Below are 11269 nucleotides of genomic sequence, written 5' to 3'. Positions count from 1 at the left end.
ATACGATTCATTTATGACAAACAGTACGCTGTTTAACCTAAGTCAAACATACATCATTTAAATTATATATACAATTCAAACCATCATTTCTTACAATACTCAACTCAATAACACTAAAAAAAAAACATTAAGAAGCATAAATCTCACTATATTTATTAACAAAATCATATTCAATGACAATATCTTTTTATTCTATACAACATATCAGTGTGACGAAACCTCTACTGCCCTCCTGACGAAACTGCATTGACGAAACCTTCATCACCCTGTTGAGGCACGAACGACAACTCTGCCAGGAGAATGGCTACCGGATACCTAATGATGTAGAGTAATGTAACCTTCCTTCGATGATTCTGGAAAGGTTGAGATAAAAAGTTCGGCTGTCCATTGATTCTCATCGAAGGTAATGGCGTTTTTTTTTTAACGAAACGCTCGGTAAATGGCACAGTTTGATTCCTCTGTTCAAAATGCAATAAACGAGATCAGTTCCGCTTTCAAATCCTTTTAAAAAGGGGCGAGGTATAAAACTAGCAACCACCACCACAGGTGGAAGTAACGTATGCTACGATGCTGTCCGGTAATCTTGCGCAGTTAAGGGTCAATTGGTTTAAAAACATGTTCTGTTATAAATTGGCAACATAATATCTAAATTTATTATGAAAATTATACGTTCATGTGCTTATTAACACAAAAATATCTGATTAATTCAGTGAAGAACGGTCCGATTTGATTTCAAAACAAACATGACTCACCTCATTTTCAAACTATCACAGTGTCCGGTAATCTTGCGCACTTTGTATAATGACCTCGTTTAGGCAAAATTGTAGACATATGGTGTCCAATTATTGACAAAAAACATTCCAGAAAAATATTTTAAAATTCAGTTTGCAAAACCATTGAAATTAAATGTGGATTTCTAGTGCAGTTTTTGTTCACTACAAATCAAAAAAAAATATAATCACTAATAATAGTGGACAATTACAACAATGTAATAAAAAAGTACCGGTATGCGTGAAAAAAATGCATAACAGGTTTGATACCACGATCATGCTTCCATAGTGTACAGAAAATATCAAAACTAGGCCATTGCGCATGCCGAGATCATACCAAATTGGTTTGACAGAATGGCCGGAAATTATGACTATGTCGTCTGATGCGATATATTTTCATATACCATAACTGATCGGATATTGTGAAATGGAATGCTTAATTACACGTTGGATTTATGAATTCTTAATTTAAAGTATGAAAACGCTAAAGACTGCAGGGAATTTGTGATTCATTTTGAATTTTTCGTTAGAAGGCCAGTGTTTACGATGTATAGGGATGACGCAACCGGTGTTTAAATGTAATGATCGAATTTAATTTTGCATGGAATACGTAACTTTTAAATCTGTTAATTCTTTAACATGTGAAATTCCATCTTTCATCACTAAAGAAAACCATGCGTCGTCTGCCAGATTCGCAAATGCGAAGTGCGCAAGATTACTGGACGCGCAAGATTACCGGACTTAACTGTACCCTGGTAGTCCATATAAACGGACTGCCAGAGCCTTTGATACTTTTTGCTATGGCGGCTCTGGCAGTCCATATGCACCCCTTCATAAACATGGGTGCAGTTCAGCGCAGAGAATCCGTGCGCTTCACTAAACAGACGTCGTTCGAGACAAATTGAGGAAAATAATGAATAAACTTCATAAACATGTTAAATTTACCTGAATGGCAACCTACGGATGTTATCCCAGGGCTCAACATAAACCTAAAAACCAACTTGCCCTTCCGGGCAAGTACTTAGAAAATCTACTGGCCCTGAGCGTAAATCCACTTGCCCAAACATGACATATCACATTTACTGTAAACCTTATATTTTTTAATAAAGATCAAAATGATACACCACAAAACCGTTTTTATGTTTGCATATTTTACAAAATGATTACAGCAGTTAAAGTCTAATTGTAGATTTGTGCCAATGTTTGATTATAAATGAAATAATTAGTCATTCTCTTCCACGTCTTCGTCATTGCTTCTAACGATTAATAATATCTCAGGCTCTCAGCCATTCAAACTCACTTTTCCATATTGGTAAAAAATTGTGTTTTCGCTGCAATTTCTACTTGTTGGAACTTTCGAATGATTTTTCTGTGCATTTTTCATTGGATTTTTGCAGACTTACAGTTTCGTGTAAAGCCGAAGCTAAATAAACTAGACATTTCTCGTCTGCTAACAGTACTGTAAACAACACGTGAATTGTAACAAAAATGTCAATTGATGTAAAGCAAAAGATTGTTGAAAATGAATGTCGCAAAATATGAAATATATATATACCGTAGCTATTTGTTGTTGTTTTTATATAGTTATATAATTTTAGTAGTTGTCTTCGTGACTGAAAACACCAACAATGTTATTTGTTACTGAATAGTAATGAAAAAGATAAACAAAAGCATTTGAAAGCCGATGTTTGGAATCCAAAGCCATTTACGGCGTTTCTAAAAATAAGTTTGGAAATGTATGCGCACCATGCGTAGTTAGTTTGGACTGATAAAACAATCGCCGAGGTAAATTCATGCAGGCAATTCGTTCGTGATTATTTGTACTAATTAACCAGAGGAACACACGTTTTTCTTTGTTCTTTTTTGCACTTGCCCGTGCGGACAACTAGATTATAAAATAACTTGCCAGAACCCAACTTTTACTTGCCAGGGGCAATTGGACAACCGTTAATGTTGAGCCCTGTATCCTTTGCATGCACCCTATAAAAACACTACGATGTTTCAACACACTTTCCTCATTGACATGTTTTATGTTTAAATTTGAAACAGTGTATTCTGTATCGAATAACACATGTATGTTGAACTTACAGCTTATACGAAATATGGGATTTGAGCTGTTCATTATTCAGTCACGCGCTGATCTGGATTCAAACTGGTCGCAATCCCTATAAATATATTATACGCTGGGTAGCTCATACTTGTCGATAGTTGACTTCTTTCATTTGAAAGTGACTACAGTTTGTTCTTACAAGCATTTTGCCACTGACTGTGTGGTATAAAAAGACAGTGGATTAAAACCTGTCCTTTTTACTGTTATAATATAATGTCTTTTAGGTCTGTTTTCCCATGACTCTGTTCAATAATGAATGTGTTATGTTTGATAATGCTCAATAAAATTGTGTCTGGGTTGTTCATAAATGAATTGAATTATGTGGTCCAGGTTGTCACATACATGTACATGATCAGGTATACCTAAATGTGGTATGGGTTGTTCCGGATCTTTTAGTACCAAATCAATAAGTAATATTCTGTCACCTTACAATAAATTTGGACTACCGGTATACAGCTACATATATACTGAGTTTGGGCCATGAAAATCAGACCTATACAGCTACTAGTTGTCAAGTTACATTGAAGTAACATAAAATATATGAGCAGCATCACAGTAAAAGGGACTTTTAATAAGGCGCTTGTGACCAATTTGGATCCAGATCAGCCTGTGCTTAAAAGCGCAGAATGATGCAGATCCAAACTTTCGCTATTTAGTCAGTGAAACCAAAGATGTTAAGCAAAGAGTTTCGATCCAGATCAGCCTGCGCTTGAAATGGCAGACTGGTCGCAATAACCTTAAGGTCCATTTTCCTGTTATTGTTCAGGTTGCATGGCTATTGTCAGGGTGGTGCTATTAAAAGATATTTATGCTAGGTAGCTTGGTTCTCTTGGGGAATTTTTCTCCAATTTGGGGAAAAACATAATTTTCAGCTTGGGGAATGGGGCCTCATAACAGCCCCAAATTTTCCATAAACAAGGGCTGTTCCATATAAGGATATCTGATATTTCAGAAGTATCACACATTTGGAGACTACACACAGGAATATAGGGAATGAAACACCCTTTTAAATTTCATTTAAATAACATAATAATTATGTCATATAAAGTAACAAAACCTTATCAACTGACTATTGTTTTTATTAATTTTGTCTGAAGCTTGATATTTTTCAAAAAGATAATTATACTATAAGTTATTAAGGACATTTTTAATAATTTTTTTACTAGATCATCATTCATTTCTTTCTTAAATTGTGAGAGGGGAGGATTTTTTTTTTACTTTTCAAAACTGAAATAAAGGCATACAAAAGGGTAGTATGAAAACAGTGTATGATATTAAATTGTGTATTAATAGCAATGGGAATAGTATCAGAAAAATAATTATTTTGAGTGAAAATGGCTTTCTCATCATATTATAATTTTATTTCTAAAATTGATAAAATTGTATGGACGACATGATTATATATGAAGAAGTGGGGTGATAATCTAGTAATAGATTTTAGCAACATAATTGATCTACATCTTTGACAAAACCTGTTCTATCGACAAAGAACAACTTTCGCATAAATATATAACACAAAGTGAAATGTACTGAAATATGATTCAAACAGAACATAGTGTGCTGCAATATTTTTAACCAGGTTTTCCGAAGGAAAAAACTGGTTATTAGATTGGCAAATGCGGGCGGGCTGGCTGGCTGGCTGGCTGGCGGGCGGGCTGGCGGAACAAGCTTGTCCGGGCCATAACTATGTCGTTCATTGTCAGATTTTAAAATCATTTGGCACATTTGTTCACCATCATTGGACGGTGTGTCGCGCGAAATAATTACGTCAATATCTCCAAGGTCAAGGTCACACTTTGAGTTCAAAGGTCAAAAATGGCCATAAATGAGCTTGTCAGAGCCATAACTATGTCGTTCATTGTCAGATTTTAAAATCATTTGGCACATTTGTTCACCATCATTGGACGGTGTGTCGCGCAAAATAATTACGTCGATATCTCCAAGGTCAAGGTCACACTTTGAGTTCAAAGGTCAAAAATGGCCATAAATGTCCCTTGAGATATAACCTTCATATTTGGTATGCATGTGTATATGGACAAGGCCTTTCCATACGCACAACAATTTTGACCCCTGTGACCTTGACCTTGAAGTAGGGGTCTGCGTTTAGGTTTCAAAATCTGCGTTTAGGTTTCGAAAAATGCTCTTAACTTCTATGTCCCTTGAGATATAACCTTCATATTTGGTATGCATGTGTATATGGACAACGCCTTCCCATACGCACACAAATTTTGACCGTCCGTCCGTCCGTCCGTGTGTCCGTCCGAAAACTTTAACGTTGCTCATAACTTTTGCAATATTGAAGATAGCAACTTGATATTTACCATGCATGTGTATCTTATGAAGCTGCACATTTTTAGTGGTGATAGGTCAAGGTCATCCTTCATGGTCAAAGGTCAAAAAAAATAAATTCATGTGCATATCTCCAATGTCAAGGTCGCCACGACTAAAAATAGATTTATTTTAAAACAAACTTACAAAGGGGGTTAATTTTCTTTGTTCATTTCAAAAGTTCAGTTTGAGTTGTCTCCCTTTATCAGATTTTTTTTCACAATGAAAACCTGGTTTTGTGACAATTTTGTCCCTTGTTTCTTAATATACATGTAAGAATGAACAAACTGTTTGTTATTAAATATACTATATGAAAAGCATTTCTTTTAAGTAGACAGATAGATAGATATGCTATATTCAGGAAAAAAGGCAAAATGCCCATCATTCAAAATATAAAACAATACAAAGAAATATATAACTGGTTAATTGTGAGGCATGTTACATCATGTTAGATATCTGTGCATACATATTGTAAATTAAAGATACAGAAACATTTGGTTTTGATAATAAAACACATTTGGAAGTAATTGGAGGAAAAAAGCAACTTATCTTTTTTAGACCATAGATTGGGTTCTTACGAAGAAAAATGTAAAATTATAGCTAAATGACATGGAATTATTTATTGAAAATGTACATTTAAAATTGAAAAGTATTTTTCGAATACATTTTAAAGATAAATGTTATATGCTCCAAATATGAGGATCGGAATACAAAAGATCGGTAAACACACACAAAAAGTTTATAAGATCTAGGTGACTTAATCTGTATTAGAGCAATAATAATACATTTTTAAGATGTGAAATGTATATTTCTTACGAGAAAGCCAAAAATAAAGAAAACACATACTGTAAAACCATTAAATTTCGTGGGGTACGAATTTTCGTGGATTTCGTTGGTCCACTGAACCACGAATTCAAGTACCAACGATTATGTATACATTTTTAATTTGAATCGGTCATTTCCGACATTTTCTTTTGTGGTCGGTTATCCGAGATATTTGTTTTTTGTAATAGTTACTTCACTTCAATTGGTCACATTACACTATAATTTGACTAAATAACATTTATGCTTCGTTATTACTCTGGTTATTTTAATAAACGTTTAATTATGACAGTAAGTCTTCCCCGAAAATTTGAAATCCACGAAATTACGTGTCAACGAACTAGTTGTTTTTTATTAAACCACGAATTTTCATACCGACGAATTTCTATACGTTTACAGTACATGATCATGCAAAATGTTTCATTTCAGTTAAAAATGTACATTTATCAGTGTTCCTTATTTACATATATGATTGTATATCATATAACAGTTATACAAGATTGCGTAGGTTATTAACACACATATTTAAAAAAATATATATATACAAAAACACATGTATGCTCTGCCTCCCAAAATTTACAAACACGTGTCTGCTCTCTAATTCGAGTTGTTTTCATCCGATCTTCACCAAACTTGGTCAGAAGTTGTATCTAGATGATGTCTAGGTCAATCTCGAACATGGGCCTTGCCGGGTCAAAAACTAGGTCACGGGGTCACTTAGTGCGTTTTAAACATTCAGCATGTTGTCCGCTCTCTAATTCAAGTAGTTTTCATCCGATCTTCACCAAATTTGGTCAAAAGTTGTATCTAGATGATGCCTAGGTCAAGTTTGAATAGTCCAGCATTGGAATTACCCATACAGGATATTGAAACTGTTGAATCTGATGAGGAAAACATATGTCACATTCTTTTCTGCAGAACATGGGCCTTGCGTTGTATTTAGATGATGTCTAGGTCAAGTTTGAACATGGGCCTTGCCGGGTCAAAAACTAGGTCACGGGGTCAACTAGTGCGTTTTAAACATTCAGCATGTTGTGCGCTCTCTAATTCAAGTAGTTTTTATACGCCCGTCTATGACGGGACGTATTATGGTATACCCCGCGTCCGTCTGTCCGTCCGTATGTCTGTTAATGTCGTACGCTACGTCAAATATCCTTCGATGGATTTTTTTCAAATTTCAACACAATCTTAATATTGATAAACCCTGATCCCCTTTCGTTTTTGACGGAATTCTGAATTGTCGTTCCAGAGTTATGGGACTTTGTTCGTCAAAATTTCGTTATTTCATTGAATGTCCTACTGTAGCTATATAAAAATGTTAAAGTTGTTATAACTTTGGTATGCTTGGACCTAGAGTCTTGAAACTTGACATGAAGGTTGGCCAGAACTAGTAAGTAACCCCTGGACATTTCAAGGTCATTCATTTGAAGGTCAAGGTCACTGTGACCTTGAATGTAAAAATGTTAAAGTTCTTATTTCATGTTATAACTTTGGTATGCTTGTACCTAGAGTCTTCAAACTTGAAATAAAGATTGGCCAGTACTAGAAGATGACCACTGGTCATTTCAATGTCATTCATTTGAAGGTCAAGGTCACTGTGACCTTAAATGTTAAAATGTTAAAATTGTTATAACTTTGGTATGCTTGGACATAGAGTCTTCAAACTTGACATGAAGGTTTGCAAGCACACTTAGATGACCACTGGTCATTTCAAGGTCATTCATTCTAAGGTCAAGGTCACACAAGGTCACTGTGACCTTAAATGTTAAAATGTTAAAATTGTTATAACTTTGGTATGCTTGGACATAGAGTCTTCAAACTTGACATGAAGGTTTGCAAGCACACTTAGATGACCACTGGTCATTTCAAGGTCATTCATTCTAAGGTCAAGGTCACTGTGACCTTAAATGTTATTGTTGTTCATGTATCCTACCGTAGCTCAAATATCCCCCGATGGATTTTTTATACGCCCGTCTATGACGGGACGTATTATGGTATACCCCGCGTCCGTCTCTCCGTCCGTCCGTCCGTCCGTCCGTCCGTCCGTCCGTCCGTCTGTTAATGTCGTACGCTACGTCAAATATCCTTTGACAGATTTTCTTCAAATTTTAACACAATCTTAATATTGATAAACCCTGATCCCCTTTCGTTTTTGACGGAATTCTGAATTGTCGTTCCAGAGTTATGGGACTTTGTTCGTCAAAATTTCGTGATTTCATTGAATGTCCTACTGTAGCTCAAATATCCTTCGATGGATTTTTTTCAAATTTCAACACAATCTTAATATTGATAAACCCTGATCCCCTTTCGTTTTTGACGGAATTCTGAATTGTCGTTCCAGAGTTATGGGACTTTGTTCGTCAAAATTTCGTGATTTCCATGCTCATGTACTTATAAAATAAACCATGTATTCAAATACAAATAAACTGAAGTAAAAAAATGATTCAAAGGGTTATTTATTACCTTACTACTTCATTGGCGAACGACGGGCGTATCATGCGCTCATGGCGCAGCTTTTATTATCCTTTCTTCACCAAACTTTGTCAGAAGTTGTATCTAGATGATTTCTAGGCCAAGTTCCAACATGGGCCATGCTGGGTCAAAAACTAGGCCACGGGGTCACTTAGTGCAATTTTTAACATTCAGCATGGTGTTTGCTCTCTAATTCAAGTAGTTTTCATCCGATCTTCACCAAACTTGGTCAAAGGTTTATCTAGATGATGCCTAGGTCAAGTTTGAACTTGCACATGCTTTCCCCGAGCTTTCAGAGCTCTTGCTATTCTGGTCAAAAGAAATGTCTTACCAGTTCCTGCCTGGCCTGTAACTAACACGTTATGTCCTTACAGACACAGATCAAACGCTTTTTGTTGTTCAATATCCATATTTATAGATATAAGTACTCATAAATAAGACACTACATGTATTTTTTTTTTAGAACTACAAGTATTTAATACGCTGATCAAGATCACAATTTTGAAACACCAATACTTTCTGCTACACGAATTCAAACTCAAAGTATATCCCCACTACATGATTGTGTTACATACACATGTAATAACGAAGAAATACACACAAATCTCGATAGATTATAGACCAGTTTGAATGTTATTGTTATACACATGTATTTGTTTATTTTGGGTTTTGTGCCCGGCATGGATTTCCCACGCTATCATATAGCGTGAGGAAAAGGTAAACACTAGGATGAAGCCGGGGGCAAGTTAAATTCCTGTATGACTGACCAATCAGCGTTCTTGTTTCAGAATATTTCATACATACGGATCAAATCCAAGATTCTTCGAATGTAAAACATACAGCGCCTGTTAATATTTCTCGACAAACAAAAAACACCGAAATTTGATCGCAATGAAGTCGATTTGAATGAACTTTTTGGTATCCGTGGTTGCATATGCATGCATTATGTGACACGCCTCGTTGTTTTAAATGAATAGGACGCGAGCTATCAAATAAGGGGAGAAAACTCAAAAATATTGTTTGAAAGTCTGTAGAAGATTTATTCGGGTTGACAAACGGACTCGAAATATGGCTCGGTTTTCGACCGACTGTGAGTTAATGGCTGGACAGATATTTTTGAAGTTACCTTTTTTTAAAGGTTGTCCAATTGTCCATAGGAGGATCAAGGGATGCTTTGGATTAAAGCTATTTTGACATTTTTGCGGCCCGCGAAGACAGGTCTATAATAAAGTCTTGTTAATGACCTTGTTATGATTTCAATATCAGAGGGTGGGGATTTTTTAGTTCATGGCTCTTTGTCAATTTGTTTCTCATTAAACATGATTTTATATATTTATTTTAATATATTGGTCTCCAAAAAAAAAAAAAAAAAAAATTATATATATATATATATATATATATATATATATATATATATATATATATATATATATATATATATACACTATCCAGGGTACGTTACTTCCACCTGTGACCACCACATATTTTTATGCCCCCCTTAGAAGAAGAGGGGGTATATTGCTTTGCTCATGTCGGTCGGTCCGTCCGTCCGTCCGTCAATCCACCAGGTGGTTGTCATACGATAACTCAAGAACGCTTGGGCCTAGGATCATGAAACTTCATAGGTACATTGATCATGACTCGCAGATGACCCCTATTGATTTTGAGGTCCTAGGTCAAAGGTCAAGGTTACGGTGACTCGAAATAGTAAAATGGTTTTTGAATTATAACTCAAGAATGCATACGCGGCCAACAGGGCACACTCTGAACAATATTATTGAAGCAACTGGTCTGTAACCCTAAATCTATAATTATCAGTCCAATGAAACATCATCCTTTTAGTAAAATACAGTGGATAAGTAAAAATATTATCAGAATATGAGATTTTTTGTATATTTTGTATATTCAATATTGTGTTAATGTTTAATTTTGTTGATTAATCTAAATATTAGCAGGACAGGGGAGGTAATACACTCTTATATACAGGGGAAACAAATGCAATAAGTTTAAATTTATTGTTACAGCATTTGCCTCCACCCCACCAACCCACCCACCAACCACCACCACCCACCCACCAACCACCACCACCACCACTGTTCACAGTGACAAAAACGTATTCACACAATGGCTGCTACTACAACTTATAGCCCATATAGGGGGGCATGCATGTTTTACAAACAGCCCTTGTTAATGTTACCATAATCAATGGCAAATTCTACATTTTCTTAAATAATTAATAAATACTAATCAGAAAATATACACTTTGTACCCTATATGTAAAAGAGTAAATGTTTAAATATAGAATAAAAATTGCAAAATTCAGGGGAGGTAATAAATGGCTATACATTTTTGAAAGAAAATTTAAACCCACATTAACATATTTTACATTTATTAAACATTTCACACAGAAAAGGAAACCCGGTTGGCTGCAACAGTGCTGTATAAGAGTTATTTAGAACTTCCCCCTCCTGGATTGCACGCTGTTATGAATTGAAATGCACATTTTTTTTATGATAATAATGAAAAATACTATGTCTTTTTTGCACAAAAAAATACCTCATTAAGAAAATATAATGTAATAATATAATAATTTAAAGTGCGTAACTGTCTTATGAGTATTTAATTTATTATACCTGCACAATGTAATTTCATGACATGAAAGTTCATTTATATGACATTTTATGACAAACCATTTTTTCAAATGGTTATATATGTACAATAAATAGCACAATGCTAATCAGGGAAGACGCTTTCCGCTTTTATTGTA

The 11269-nt window shown here is 35.0% G+C and overlaps 1 protein-coding gene across 1 annotated transcript in view; it reads left to right on the top strand.

The window, feature by feature from the left end:
- Positions 1–266: 266 nt before the first annotated feature.
- Positions 267–11269, top strand: part of LOC127837520 (uncharacterized) — a 50771-nt gene continuing 39768 nt past the window's right edge. Inside the window, exon 1 of the mRNA XM_052364675.1 lies at positions 267–403. The gene's annotated coding sequence lies outside the window, so the exon portion shown is untranslated. The remainder of the gene's footprint in view (positions 404–11269) is intronic.

This window comes from Dreissena polymorpha, chromosome 7 (assembly GCF_020536995.1).
Source record: "Dreissena polymorpha isolate Duluth1 chromosome 7, UMN_Dpol_1.0, whole genome shotgun sequence".
Classification (NCBI taxonomy): Eukaryota; Metazoa; Mollusca; class Bivalvia; order Myida; family Dreissenidae; genus Dreissena; species Dreissena polymorpha.
This window is presented reverse-complemented; position numbering and strand designations above follow the sequence as displayed.